We start from the raw sequence: 13,504 nt of genomic DNA, 5'->3' as shown, positions 1-13,504 counted from the left end.
AACGGACAGTGGAAGCAGTTTCATGGGAAATTCCAGAATCAGAGTTACGAGCTGTTGCTTAAAAAGTCATGTGATTCTGTGTTCAGAGCAGACGGAGGGTCTCGCTAGAGAAGTGAAAATCATATACATAGAATCACGTGGAAATTCTAGAAAGAAAAAAATGTAATAACCGAAAATGCGAACTCTAAGGCCGATTACATGTGGCAAAGGAGAAGAGTTTATAGGGTCGCAGACACACGGCGAAAGAGGGCGTGGAGCCGGGCAAGGCGCGAGGGCCACCGCGAGGCCAGTAGGACGGCGAGCAGATGGGATGTGCATGCAACTGGGGTCCCGCAAGAGTAGGAGGAGAAAACGCCGATGACATCCTTAAACACCAATCAAAGGCGTAAAGCTACAGGAAGCACCGCCTGCACCACTAAGACCCTTCGCCATCCCCTCCCACCCCACTCCCCACAGCTGAGCGGGCGCTGGGTGTGGCCCCTGCGTCCCTGCCGCCTTTGGGGAGCCCAGCTCCGCCCGCCCAGCTCCGCCCACCCAGCTCCGCCTGCACGCGGGGGGTGGGGGGGCCCCCGTGCTCGCTCTGCGCTTGTGCTGGCGCTTCCGACCGGGGGCGTGGGAAGGGCTGGCGAGCAGTTCGGTCGTTGTAAGAACATCGCATGGCACTCCCTCCATCCTAATACTTGCTGCAAAACAAAACCAAAGTCCCGACTCCGTAGTTCCAAACATTTTTCGAGGGTGACGGCGACCTCGGCTGTGGCCTCAGCTGTCGTCGCTCTGGGCTGACCCTGTGGCCGGATTACTGGCCACAGCTCTCTGTGCCCCCAGCTCTCCGTGTTTGGTGCCTACAGGGTACCTGGGGACCCACACGCTGGAAATGAAGCTTGACCAAAACACAGGGACATTGCCGACATTCCACGCGTGGGGAGGAGGCTCCCCGCCGCCCTGAGCTGCCCGCCCCCGTCCTGAGTCGCCAGTCCAGTCGCCAGGGGTAACTGCTGAGAAGACACTGTTCTCCGGAAAGCCCTATTCCTGCACTTTCTCTTCTCGTTTCTGCTCGTGTCCACCCAGACCTTTTCCTCTTGTTGTGCCTCAAACCCCAAAGGAAGAGAACGGACCGCCTAGAGGGCTGGGATAGGGCGGGAGGGAGGGAGACGCAAGAGGGAGGAGATATGGGGACATATGTGTACATATACCAGATTCACTTTGTCATACAGCAGAAACTAACACAACAATGTAAAGCAACTGTACTCCAATGAAGAAGTTTAAAAAAAGAAAAAGAAAAAAAAAGAACGGAAGGATACCGAGGCCGATAGGGAGGAAAAGAGGACAGGACAGGGATCCCTAACGTCCCCCCAGACATAAGAGGTTGTAGGACCACAAACCAGAGTCTCCCCTCCCCTCCCAGTTCTGACTGCAAAGTGCTTCCGGCTTGAACCAGCCGGAATTACCGGCCACCCTCCCCTGCCCCCAGATGTGAGGGCCTGGGCCCCAGCAGCAGGGCAGCGCCTCCCCCCCGCCGCCCCCAACTTATGACTGTGAGTCATGTCTCCGCTGACTCCACGGAACCAGCCGGAGACGAGCACGCCCTCTTGCCTGGCTGCCCAGCTGGGTGAACCAGGCCCTGATACTCGCAACATCCCCGGGGGCAACGCGTTCATTCATGAATTATTTTCATATAAAATGAAATTCCAAGGATATTTGGAATTGACTTAAATTTCTATGAATTCTATATGGTCCAAGGATATGGTGCAGTCGTTAAATGTTCTGAAGGTGAAACCATGAAATTGAAACACAGCCTTGATGCTTCTAAAGTTTGCCAAGTGCATGCAGCCACGAAAATTCAGTGGTAAAGCTAGTCTCCTGGGTACGAAAGCTTTGTTCTGAGCATCATCTAGTGATGAGCCGATGGAATGAGGCCTTAAGAGACGGGATGTGGATTCGGTGGGATCCCTGGATTTCTGTGAAAGATCCCGTTACAGGTTGAATTGCCCCCGCTACCCCCCAGAATAGATATGTTGGGTCCTAACCCCTGGCACCTCAGAATGTGACCTTATTTAGAGACAGGGTCTTTATAGAGGTAATCAAGTTAACATGAAGTCATTAGGGTGGGTCCTAGTGCAATATGACCCGCGTCCTTATGGAAGGGGGGTCTGGACACAGCACAGCCACCAGCCAGGAGGGAGGCCTGGAGCAGACCCTCCCCTGCGCCTCCCAAGGGAGCCCGGCCCCCAGAGCTGTGAGAAAATAAATCCCTGTTACTCTAAGCCGCCCGGTTGTAGCCCTTGGTTACAGCAGCCCCGGGACACCGACAGGACCCTAAAGTGAGAGGGACTGTGTCCTGAGAGCAGGCGGGCGGGCCTGAGCCTGCATCCCGGCTGTGTGAACACACACTTTCTCTGCACTGCTTTCCTTATTGTATGCAGGTATGATACATACACATTCTACATAGAATGACGGATACAGAGAGAGCTGTGGTCATGGGTACACGATGGCTGCACCCATGTCTTCGCTCCGGCTGCTGTAACTACCCCAGAGGCTGGGGGCCTAAACGGCTTTTACTGCTCACATTCTGGAGGCTGGACGTCCAGATCCCGTGTCTGGTGAAGACAGACAGACCCCCTTCCAGGTTCATCGATGGCATCTTCTCCCTGTGTCCTCAGGTGGCAGGGAGGGGATGGGGGTGGGGAGAGAGAGCTCTTATCAGGGCACTGGTCCCATCATGGGGGCTCCACCCTCGTGACCTCATCACCTCCCAAAGGCCCCCTCCCAACACCACCCTGTGGGGGTTAGGAGTCCACGTATGAACTTTGGGGACACACACACTCAATCTATAGCAGGCCGTATGGGATAAATGGGTAGAGGTGCCTCTCTTTCTCCTGGACCAGGAGCTCTTGGGAGGCAGCGAGTGATGCCGAATCATCACTTCACGTTTCCACCCCAGCGGCGGCCTAACCAGCACCAGTAGTGGACCCTGAACGAGGGTCTGAGCCGCTGGGCTCCAACGTAACCCTCACACGGAACCCCGGCGACCACTCGGAGCGCCCCGCACGGGGCCCGGGGTGCAGTGCCTGCAGGGACGCTCCACGCAGTGGGGGTTGTCTGGCCCCAAGGTGCTTTATGTGCGGAGTTTACACTTTAATGTTTAAATTCTTCCGTGTCTCACGTGACCGAGCTCAAAGTGATTTAGCCTAAAACAGGAGTCTCTCCGCGGATCCAGGCAGCCCCCCCTCCCCCACCTGACAGGTCCCCAGTGGCGCCCAGATTCGTCACATTGCCCCCGCCCAGCTGCGCCCCAGTTCCAGGCCAGCCTTGGGTGCCCCCCAGTCTTCTGCTTCCTGCTTGCTGATAATTTAATGTCTGTTACCAAAATGGTCATTGAGAAGCTAAATGAAAGCCTGGATTTGAGATGGATGGTGTGGGCGTCTGGGTAGCACCCCGTCCCAGATTCACGGATGAGCCTGTGCGTCATTGGCTCATGGGTTCACTTCACAGAAAGAACTTTCAGGGCAGCTTGACTTGAATTGACAAGTCATGTGTCAACAGGAGACAGGAGGACAGAAGCTCCGCAGACCTTATCTGTTCCTCTTTTTCTTTCTTTTTTTAAAAAATCTTTACTGGAGTATAATTGCTTTACAATGGTGTGTTAGTTTCTGCTGTATAACAAAGTGAATCAGCTATATGTATACATATATCCCCATATCGCCTTCCTCTTGCATCTCCCTCCCACCTCTGTATCCCACCCCTCTAGGTGGTCACAAAGCACAGAGCTGATCTCCCTGTGCTATGCGGCTGCTTCCCACTAGCTAGCTATTTTACACTTGGTAGTGTATATATGTCCATGCCACTCTCTCACTTCGTCCCAGCTTACCCTTCCCCCTCCCCGTGTCCTCAAGTCCATTCTTTACATCTGCATCTTTATTCCTGTCCTGCCCCTAGGTTCTTCAGAACCATTTTTGTTTTTTTAGATTCCATATATATGTGTTAACATACGGTATTTGTTTTTCTCTTTCTGACTTACTTCACTCTGTATGACAAACTTTAGGTCCATCCACCTCACTACGAATAACTCAATTTCATTTCTTTCTATGGCTGAGTAATATTCCATTGTATATATGTGCCACATCTTCTTTATCTATTCATCTGTCGATGGGCACTTAGGTTGCTTCCATGTCCTGGCTGTTGTAAATAGTGCTGCAATGAACATTGGGGTGCATGTGTCTTTTTGAATTATGGTTTTCTCAGGGTATATGCCCAGTAGTGGGATTGCTGGGTGATATAGTTATTCTATTTTTAGTTTTTTAAGGACCCTCCATACTTTTCTCCATAGTGGCTGTATCAATTTACATTCCCACCAACAGTGCAAAAGGGTTCCCTTTTCTCCACACCCTCTCCAGCATTTGTTGTTTGTAGATTTTCTGATGCTGCCCATTCTAACTGGTGTGTGGTGATACTTCATTGTAGTTTTGACTTGCATTTCTCTGATAATTAGTGATGTTGAGCAGCTTTTCATGTGCTTCTTGGTCATCTGTATGTCTTCTTTGGAGAAATGTCTATTTAGGTCTTCTGCCCATTTTTGGACTGGGTTGTCTGTTTTTTTAATACTGAGCTGCATGAGCTGTTTATATACTTTGGAGATTAATCCTTTGTCAGTTGATTCATTTGCAAATATTTTCTCCCATTCTGAGGGTTGTCTTTTCGTCTTGATTGTAGTTTTGTTTGCTTTGCAAAAGCTTTTAAGTTTCATTAGGTCCCATTTGCTTATTTTTGTTTTTATTTCCATTTCTCTAGGAGGTGGGTCAAAAAGGATCTTACTGTGATTTATATCAAAGTGTGTTCTGCCTATGTTTTCCTTTAAGAGTTTTATAGTGTCTGACTCTACATTTAGGTCTTTAATCCATTTTGAGTTTATTTTTGGGTATGGTGTTAGGAAGTGTTCTAATTTCATTCTTTTACATGTAGCTGTCCAGTTTTCCCAACACCACTTATTGAAGAGGTTTTATAGTGTCTGGCCTTACATTTAGGTCTTCAATCCATTTTGAGTTTTCCCAGCACCACTTATATGACCATATGTGACCATAGGTGACCATATGTACATGCGTTTATCTCTGGGCTTTCTATCCTATTCCATTGATATGTATTTCTGGTTTTGTGCCAGTACCATACTGTCTTGATTACTGTAGCTTTATAGTATAGTCTGAAGTCAGGGAGCCTGATTCCTCCAGTTCTGTTTTTCTTTCTCAAGATTGCTTTGGCTATTCGGGGTCTTTTGTGTTTCCATACAAATTGTGAAACTTTTTGTTCTAGTTCTGTGAAAAATGCCATTGGTAGTTTGATAAGGATTGCATTGAATCTGTAGATTGCTTTGGGTAGTAGAGTCATTTTCACAATGTTGATTCTTCCAATCCAAGGACATGATATATCTCTCCGTCTGTTGGTATCATCTTTAATTTCTTTCAACAGTTTTTTATAGTTTTCTGCATACAGGTCTTTTCTCTCCTTAGGTAGGTTTATTCCTAGGTATTTTATTCTTTTTGTTGCAATGGTAAATGGGAGTGTTTCCTTAATTTCTCTTTCAGATTTTTCATCATTAGTATATAGGAATGCAAGAGATTTCTGTGCATTAACTTTGTATTCTGCTACTTTACCAAATTCATTGATTAGCTCTAGTAGTTTTCCGGTAACATCTTTAGGATTCTCTATGTATAGTATCACGTCATCTGCAAACAGTGACAGTTTTACTTCTTCTTTTCCCATTTGAATTCCTTTTATTTCTTTTTCTTCTCTGATTGCTGTGGCTAAAACTTCCAAAACTATGTTGAATAATAGTGGTGAGAGTGGGCAACCTTGTCTTGTTCCTGATCTTAGAGGAAATGGTTTCAATTTTCCACCATTGAGAACAATGTTGGCTCTGGGTTTGTCATATATGGCCTTTATTATGTTGAGGTAGATTCCCTCTGTGCCTACCTTCTGGAGAGTTTTTATCATAAATGGGTGCTAAATTTTGTTGAAATCTTTTTCTGCATCTATTGAGATGATCATATGGTTTTTATTCAATTTGTTAATATGGTGTATCACATTGATTGATTTGTGTATATTGAAGAATCCTTGCATTCCTGCGATAAACTGCACTTGATCATGGTGTATGATCCTTTTAATGTGCTGTTGGATTCTGTTTGCTAGTATTTTGTTGAGGATTTTTGCATCTATGTTCATCAGTGATATTGGCCTGTAGTTTTCTTTTTTTGTGACATCTTTGTCTGGTTTTGGTATCAGGCTGATGGTGGCCTCATAGAATGAGTTTGGGAGTGTTCCTCCCTCTGCTATATTTTGAAAGAGTTTGAGAAGGATAGGTGTTAGCTCTGCTCTAAATGTTTGATAGAATTCGCCTGTGAAGCCATCTGGTCCTGGACTTTTGTTTGTTGGAAGATTTTTAAACACAGTTTCAATTTCAGTGCTTGTGAATGGTTTGTTCATATTTTCTATTTCTTTCTGGTTCAGTCTTGGAAAGTTGTGCTTTTCTAAGAATTTGTCCATTTCTTCCAGGTTGTCCATTTTATTGGCACATAGTTGCTTGTAGTAATCTCTCATGATCCTTTTTATTTCTGCAGTGTTAGTTGTTACTTCTCCTTTTTCATCTCTAATTCTGTTGAGCTGAGTGTTCTCCCTTTTTTTCTTGATGAGTCTGGCTAATGGTTTATCAATTTTATTTATCTTCTCAAAGAACCAAATTTTAGTTTTATTGATCTTTGCTATTGTTTCCTTCATTTCTTTTTCATTTATTTCTGATCTGATCTCTATGATTTCTTTCCTTCTGCTAACTTTGGGGTTTTTTAGGTTCTTCTTTCTCTAGTTGCTTTAGATGTAAGTTTAGGTTGTTTATTTAAGATTTTTCTTGCTTCCTGAGGTGGGATTGTATTGCTATAAACTTCCCTCTTAGAATTGCTTTTGCTGCATCCCATAGGTTTTGGGTCCTCATGTTTTCATTGTCATTTGTTTCTAGGTATTTTTTGATTTCTTCAGTGATATCTTGGTTATATAGTAGCATAATGTTTAGCCTCCATGTGTTTGTATTTTTTACAGTTTTTTTCCCCTGTAATTGATATCGTCTCATAACATTGTGGTTGGAAAAGATACTTGATATGATTTCAATTTTCTTAAATTTACCAAGGCTTTATTTGTGACCAAGATATGGACCAGGGCTTCCCTGGTGGCGCAGTGGTTGGGAATCTGCCTGCTGATGCAGGGGACACGGGCTCATGCCCTGGTCCGGGAAGATCCCACATGCCACGGAGTGGCTGGGTCCGTGAGCCATGGCTGCTGAGCCTGCGCGTCCAGGGCCTGTGCTCCACAACGGGAGAGGCCACAACAGTGAGAGGCCCGTATACCACAAAAAAAAAAAAAAAAAAAAAAAAGATATGGACCATTCGTGGAGAATGTTCCATGAGCACTTGAGAAGAAAGTGTATTCTGTTGTTTTTGGATGGAATGTCCTAAAAATAACAATGAAGTCCATCTTCTCTAATGTGTCATATAAAGCTTCTATTTCCTTATTTATTTTCATTTTGATGATCTGTCCATTGGTGAAAGTGGGGTGTTAAAGTCCCCTACTATGATTGCGTTACTGTTGATTTCCCCTTTTATGGCTGTTAGCATTTGCTTATGTATTGAGGTGCTCCTGTGTTGGGTGCATAAATATTTACAATTGTTATATCTTCTTATTAGATTGATCCCTTGATCACCATGTAGTGTCCCTCTTTGTCTCTTGTAGTAGTCTTCATTTTAAAGTCTACTTTGTCTGATATGAGAATTGCTCTTCCAGCTTTCTTTTTATTTCCATCTGCATGGAATGTCTTTTTCCATCCCTTCACCTTCAGTCTGTATGTGTCCTTAGGTCTGAAGAGGGTCTCTTGTAGACAGCATATATATGGGTCTTATTTTTTGTATCCATTCAGCCAATCTGTGTCTTTTGGTTGGAACATTTAATCCATTTACATTTAAGGTAGTTATCGACATGTATGTTCCTATTACCATTTTCTTAATTGTTGGGTTTGTTTTGGTAGCTCTTTTCCCTCTCTTGTGTTTCCTGTCTAGAAAAGTTCCTTTAGCATTTGTTGTAAAGCTGGTGTGGTGGTGCTGAATTCTCTTAACTTTTGCTTGTCCTGCGTGGTTTACATGTGGTCTGCTCAGCCTGGAGGGGCAGTCCTCCCTGGTCAGACAGGCCCCAAGATATCAAAGCGTCATAAATATAGACAATAAAAAACATCCTTAATACACCAACACAATGCTTTAAACAAAGGTTGACTTTCTCAATTGAGAATACATTCTGTTTTATAGCAATATCTCCTCTTCTTTTGGAATGGATCAGGGTTAACTGAAATGGCTGTGGTTACTTGCTCATTTTAATTAATATTCTTAGAGCACACACGGAAAAAAAAGTTTATGAAACAAACTTTATAATCTAAAGCATTATCTACATGGGTATTATTATTATTATTTGTAGTATGCGGGCCTCTCACTGTCGTGGCCTCTCCCGTTGCGGAGCACAGGCTCTGGACGCGCAGGCTCAGCAGCCATGGCTCACGGGCCCAGCCGCTCCGTGACATGTGGGATCTTCCCGGACCGGGGCACGAACCCGCGTCCCCTGCATCGGCAGGCAGACTTGCAACCACTGCGCCACCAGGGAAGCCCCTACATGGGTATTATTGTTTTCTACAATATAGTAACCACCCTGAGCTTAGGCCCTGTCTCTTCTCTCGGTATTTGTAAACCTTAGCACAAACCATTCTGTTATTTTCTTAAGTAAATTGTGTACTGGCAAGAAGTTCGCTCCCAGGTACCCTGAGGTTGAAAGCACATTGATTTTGGGGGTTAATATTTATTGGCAGAAAAGAACAAAAGACCAGTCGGCAGTGTGCAGAAGTAAAGCCACCCTGTCTGCACTTTTGTTGGAAAACGTGACTCTTAGGTCAGCGCATGTCAATGTCACCCCAACACGGTGAGTTTTACCTGGTGAAGGCGAGACCATCTCCTGTCGGACCCACTGAAGCCTTCGTCCTAAGTCTTGCTGCCTCTCTTTACCTTCAAACGACTTACACTAAACAGCTTTGCCGCCTGGGCTCCGGTTTGGATGTGGTGCCAGGCCACCCTGCCCCACGCCAGGTGTGACCACGGCCCAGGTGTGACATGTGGGCGTCCTGTGGTCCTCGTGCTGGATGACTCTTGTGCAGAGTGACACAGACCTTGTTTGTAACATGCCTCACGCCTACCAAGTAATTATTAAGACCAGAGTAGCTCTGCCCTGGTCTTACTGAGCAGAGGACGTCGTGAGAAGAAGTGACTATCTGGTGATCGGTGACCCTCAGTCCATGGTGAGCTGGAGAGCCTTGGGATCTGGCTCCTTCACGACGACTTTGGTTCAGTGACTCTAACAAGAGAGAAAGACCTCAGAATCGGGAGTGTGTTTCCTAATTGCTGTTGATGGTTTCTGGTCAGCTGATCTGAAGTCTCACATCCTTGTCTCTGCATCAGACAGGGCAGTTCCCAGGGAGGAAAACTGGAAATTAGGTTTTTGTCGTTTGGTGATTTCGCAAATGTCCCATCTCAGTGTGTGGCTTTTTGGATCTGCCTACCTTACAACATTCTACCTGACAGTTTGGAAACACTGAATTCCATTTTCCTTTATATGCCTATATATTTGATCTGTGTATCACATTGTGCTGTGTTTGGAGGGTAGGGGAAGGGAGGGCAAATTTTGAGCCTGTACATTTGTTTCTAAGATAGTAACCGAGACGAAAGATCAAGGGTATTGATCTCTCTGTGGATATGAATTAAGCATTTCTCAAAGTTGCACTTGACCCTCCAGGTCACCTGAATACCATCTGGTACCAACCCAAGAGATGGAACTGGACGGACTAGTTTGGGGGCCTCTCCGCAGGGTTTCAGTTTGTAACTGGAGCACTTTCTCCCCCCCAAAATGTCCAGACTTGGCCCTGAGGGAGGTGGTCTAGCTAAGGATGCACTCTGGTGGACCCCACAAGCACAGGCTGGCTCTGTAGCCCTGGAACCAATACAGTCTTATCGAGGCGGTTTTTAAAAACTGGTCGTTCAGGTGTTTGGCCAATGGAGATTTAAGGGTTCTTTGTGTGCCAAGATAATTACAGCCATTAGCTTCAAGGTCATCATTTGCAACAGAGAGAATCCGGCCCTGACTTATATGACACTCAAGGAGCAGAAGCCTTGATGTTGGAAGAGATTTTAGACCCATCTCATCTTTTCATGTTTGTGGCTCAGAGAGGTTAATCCACCCTTCCAGGGTTACAAGCCAGCAGGAGTAAAATCTGGAAGAGTCGAGCCCCCAGTCTGAGCCTTTAGCACTTTTTGAGACTCTTGGGTCCAAGCCATAGGCACCATGTTTTGTGGTTCAAAATATGTTTTTCAGAAAAAGAAATGGACATAATGAATACTCATAGTAGCAAGAATGATTCTGAGAAGACACGTTTTTCTATGAAAAATGTTTTTTCTTTCCAGGAAGCTTTCATTTTGCCACAGTTGTGAAGGAAAGTGTTTTCATGGCACTAGTTAAAGCACAGTGAGGCAGCTCGGCACCGCGGAGACTGGTGTAAGGACCAGCAAGCACCACGGGGCCTGCGGAGGGGGAAGGGAGACTGGCTCAGCTCCGGATCCAACAGGGACAAGTGGGGATCACAGCCAGGGAGCAGCGTGTGTGTCTGGAGTGGTGGTGGACTGAACATGACGAGGAGGAACGTCAAGGCAGGGGCATTCTGAACAGGAAGGGCTCAGCAGGATTCTTGCTGAAGGCAAGCTCAGGCATCACACAGCAAGGTGGGGCAGGAGGAATTTGATCAGATATCCAGGGCGGCGGTGGGTGGGGGTGGGGGTTGCTAAAGTAGGGACAGACCCAAGGTCAGGCCTTGAGGACGGAGAGAAAAGCCCAGCTAGCACTGGGTCAGGGAGAGAGACCCCGCTCACTGGTATTCAGAAATCCAGAGGCCTGTGCTTGTTTATGACCCATCGTCCGCAGACGGCCAGCCTGGGTTCCAGGGCTTTAAACTGCTGTTTGGAAGCAGGGTGTGGGGACATCTGTGCTCCAGAGCCAACCGTGCTCTCTTCTGAGTAACTCCCAGGTTTAAAAGTGGGGAGACCCCTCCCTCCCTTACCAGCTTATTTTTTAGAAAGAAATGGGCACCGAGGAGAAATCGCTCCACCCCTCTGCTAATGTCTTTTAAAAGCCTGTTTTTTCTTAATTAAACAAACAATGCGCATGTATTACTTATATGATCAGAAAAAAAGAGATGCTGTCCTGGCCACCTCCTGGTGAGTTTTTAGTCCTCTTCTCCAAGTCCTCACGGTGTAAAACCCCAAAACTCAGCCTCATCCTGAGCTGCTGTAGGAGGCAGGACAAGTCACAGCCTCACCGACGTGAACCTCAGTTTCCTCATCTAAGACACATGGGTAAGAGCGTCCAAGAGCGTGCCGTGCTGCTGAGGTGGGAATGGACCATTTACAGAAAGGGCTTAGCTTGATGTCACACACACAGTGACCTTGCTGTCGGGCAGGGAGAGGGATGGAGCCGGGAGGAGATGGACCTCGGGAGGCCAGCGGCCAGGCTGGAAACATGGGTGCCTCACTGGGGATGACAGGTTGTGAGCAGGAATCAGGGTGCATTTCATTCAAAGTCTTCTCAGTTCTGCTGGGTTATGTATCACCAGTTATACCTGTAAATTTTGAAAAAAATGATTATTTTTATCAGGATGCTTTAAAGATAGCAGAGCAGAAAGACACAATCCTTGAACAAGCTGAGGAATTTACGGCCTGCATGACTAAGCAGGTCATCACCTGAGCCTCCTGAGCCCCAGTTCCTCCTTTGAAAGGCAGGCCTGGGCACTGCAGAGGAACCGAGAATGAAGGCAGGGACCGTGGAGGTGGTGGCACCGCGAGCATTTACGTCTATTTTCACAGGACACTAAGGACTCGGGGTTTAGCCTCAGCCTAGAAGAGAATCAGAAAAGCAGCCTAATTTGAGCATGAAAGTAAACCTCCCCGATGTGCTGAATTTTCAAGGAGGGGCGTTGACACATGTAAACACCTTACAGGGAAGGGGACAGCACAAAACAAGCGCGAGCCTCAGGGCTGTCATGCTTTTAATTCAACTCAGTAAAACGACTGCGTGCCTCTCATCCAGGAGGCTCGGGGGTAGGTGCGGGGAGGGGAGCGAGCGGGACAAAGACGACCCGCGGTGCGATTTCACTTGTTCTTTCCGCAGACGTGCACTGGGCACCAGTGACATGCCGGCCTGGCCCATTCCAGGGCTGGGCATAAAAGACTGACAAGACCACGTTCCCCTCTCATGCAGCTGTTATTTTAGTCAGAGGACACAGAAAATCAACAACTAAGACAAACCCTTGAAAGTACAGAAGGCCCTGTGGTGATAAGTACCCTAAAGTAAGAAGGGCTGCGGGGTGAGACCATGGGGACACGTGAGTTTCGGGGCGCCCCCGGCCAGGCGGGCGTCCACCTTCACACCCGAGGCCAGGCTCCAGGTTAAGCAGGTTCTCTCAACCTCTCCCAGCTGGTGGGTCTGGAGGCCAGCGCTGTCCGACTCCAAGCCGGGGAGGCTGTGCCAGGTTCTGGGTCCCTCGGCTGCATCTTCTGCGGGCCTCGAAGGCGGGAGGCCGCGGGCGGGGAGGGCGCCGGCTGGCGGTTCACAGGCCCATCCCACACCCGGCGGGACGCACTCCGCCGACCACAGAAGCCGCCTGCTGAGCAATGCCAGCTGCTGCCCCATCACAACCAGCGACCCTCGGGTCGCATGCCCAGCCGGAGCCGTGACAGCCCCGGGGCCAGATGCGGTTCCGAGCGCGGGGCCGGCCTGGGCGGAACAGGGTGGAGGGGAGCCGGGTCCCCTGCCCACGGCCGCAGGGAATGGGGAAGAGAAACTGCACTTGACCCTGCTTCCCGGGCGCCGTGGCCTCGGGCCGGCCTCTGCCCGTGGCCCCGGGGGGGCCGCAGGGCTGAGTCACGGCCGGGCTGAGCGGCCCAGTGGGCCTTCCGGGGGACTGGGCTTCGGGGTCACATGGGGGCTCTGTCGGGTCCTGTTCGCGGGCCGGGGCGGTAGGCAAAGAGGAGTTGCCGGGCCGCGCCGCCCCATGGGGGGTGGGCCAGGACCCCAGTGCGTGTACAGTCGGCTAGGGCGACCCCTGCCTTGCTCATCACTGTTCGGGAGAAATCGACCTGGGGCGTGAGGGGTGCGTTCGGGGCCGGCTCACTGTAGAGGCGGGAGAGGCGTGGCGGAGAGCGCATAGGGTCCGCCTCCGCCCCCCCCCCGCCCAGCGGCCTTGGTAGGCTCCCACGACGCGTCCGCGCCCCCGCGTCCGAGCTGGTGGTACGGCCCTCGACCCCCCCCCGGCCCGCGCTTTGGTAGCGCCCGGCCTGCTCTAGCCCCCCCCCCCCCGAGTGCGCATGCGCGGCGACGTGCGCGCGGGTCG

At 48.7% G+C, this 13,504-nt stretch overlaps 1 protein-coding gene and 1 long non-coding RNA gene across 2 annotated transcripts in view; one reads left to right on the top strand and one right to left on the bottom strand.

Moving 5' to 3' along the window:
• Window positions 1–13,504, top strand: part of DLGAP2 (DLG associated protein 2) — a 719,273-nt gene that overhangs the window by 701,497 nt on the left and 4,272 nt on the right. The window lies entirely within an intron of this gene.
• LOC136793333 (uncharacterized) lies at window positions 10,501–13,397 on the bottom strand. The gene is made up of 3 exons (XR_010838519.1): window positions 12,456–13,397; window positions 11,856–12,008; window positions 10,501–11,734 (listed from the first exon to the last, which is right to left on the bottom strand). It is a non-coding gene; the product is annotated as an uncharacterized lncRNA (long non-coding RNA).

The sequence above is a fragment of the Kogia breviceps genome, chromosome 20 (assembly GCF_026419965.1).
Source record: "Kogia breviceps isolate mKogBre1 chromosome 20, mKogBre1 haplotype 1, whole genome shotgun sequence".
Classification (NCBI taxonomy): domain Eukaryota; kingdom Metazoa; phylum Chordata; class Mammalia; order Artiodactyla; family Physeteridae; genus Kogia; species Kogia breviceps.
This window is presented reverse-complemented; position numbering and strand designations above follow the sequence as displayed.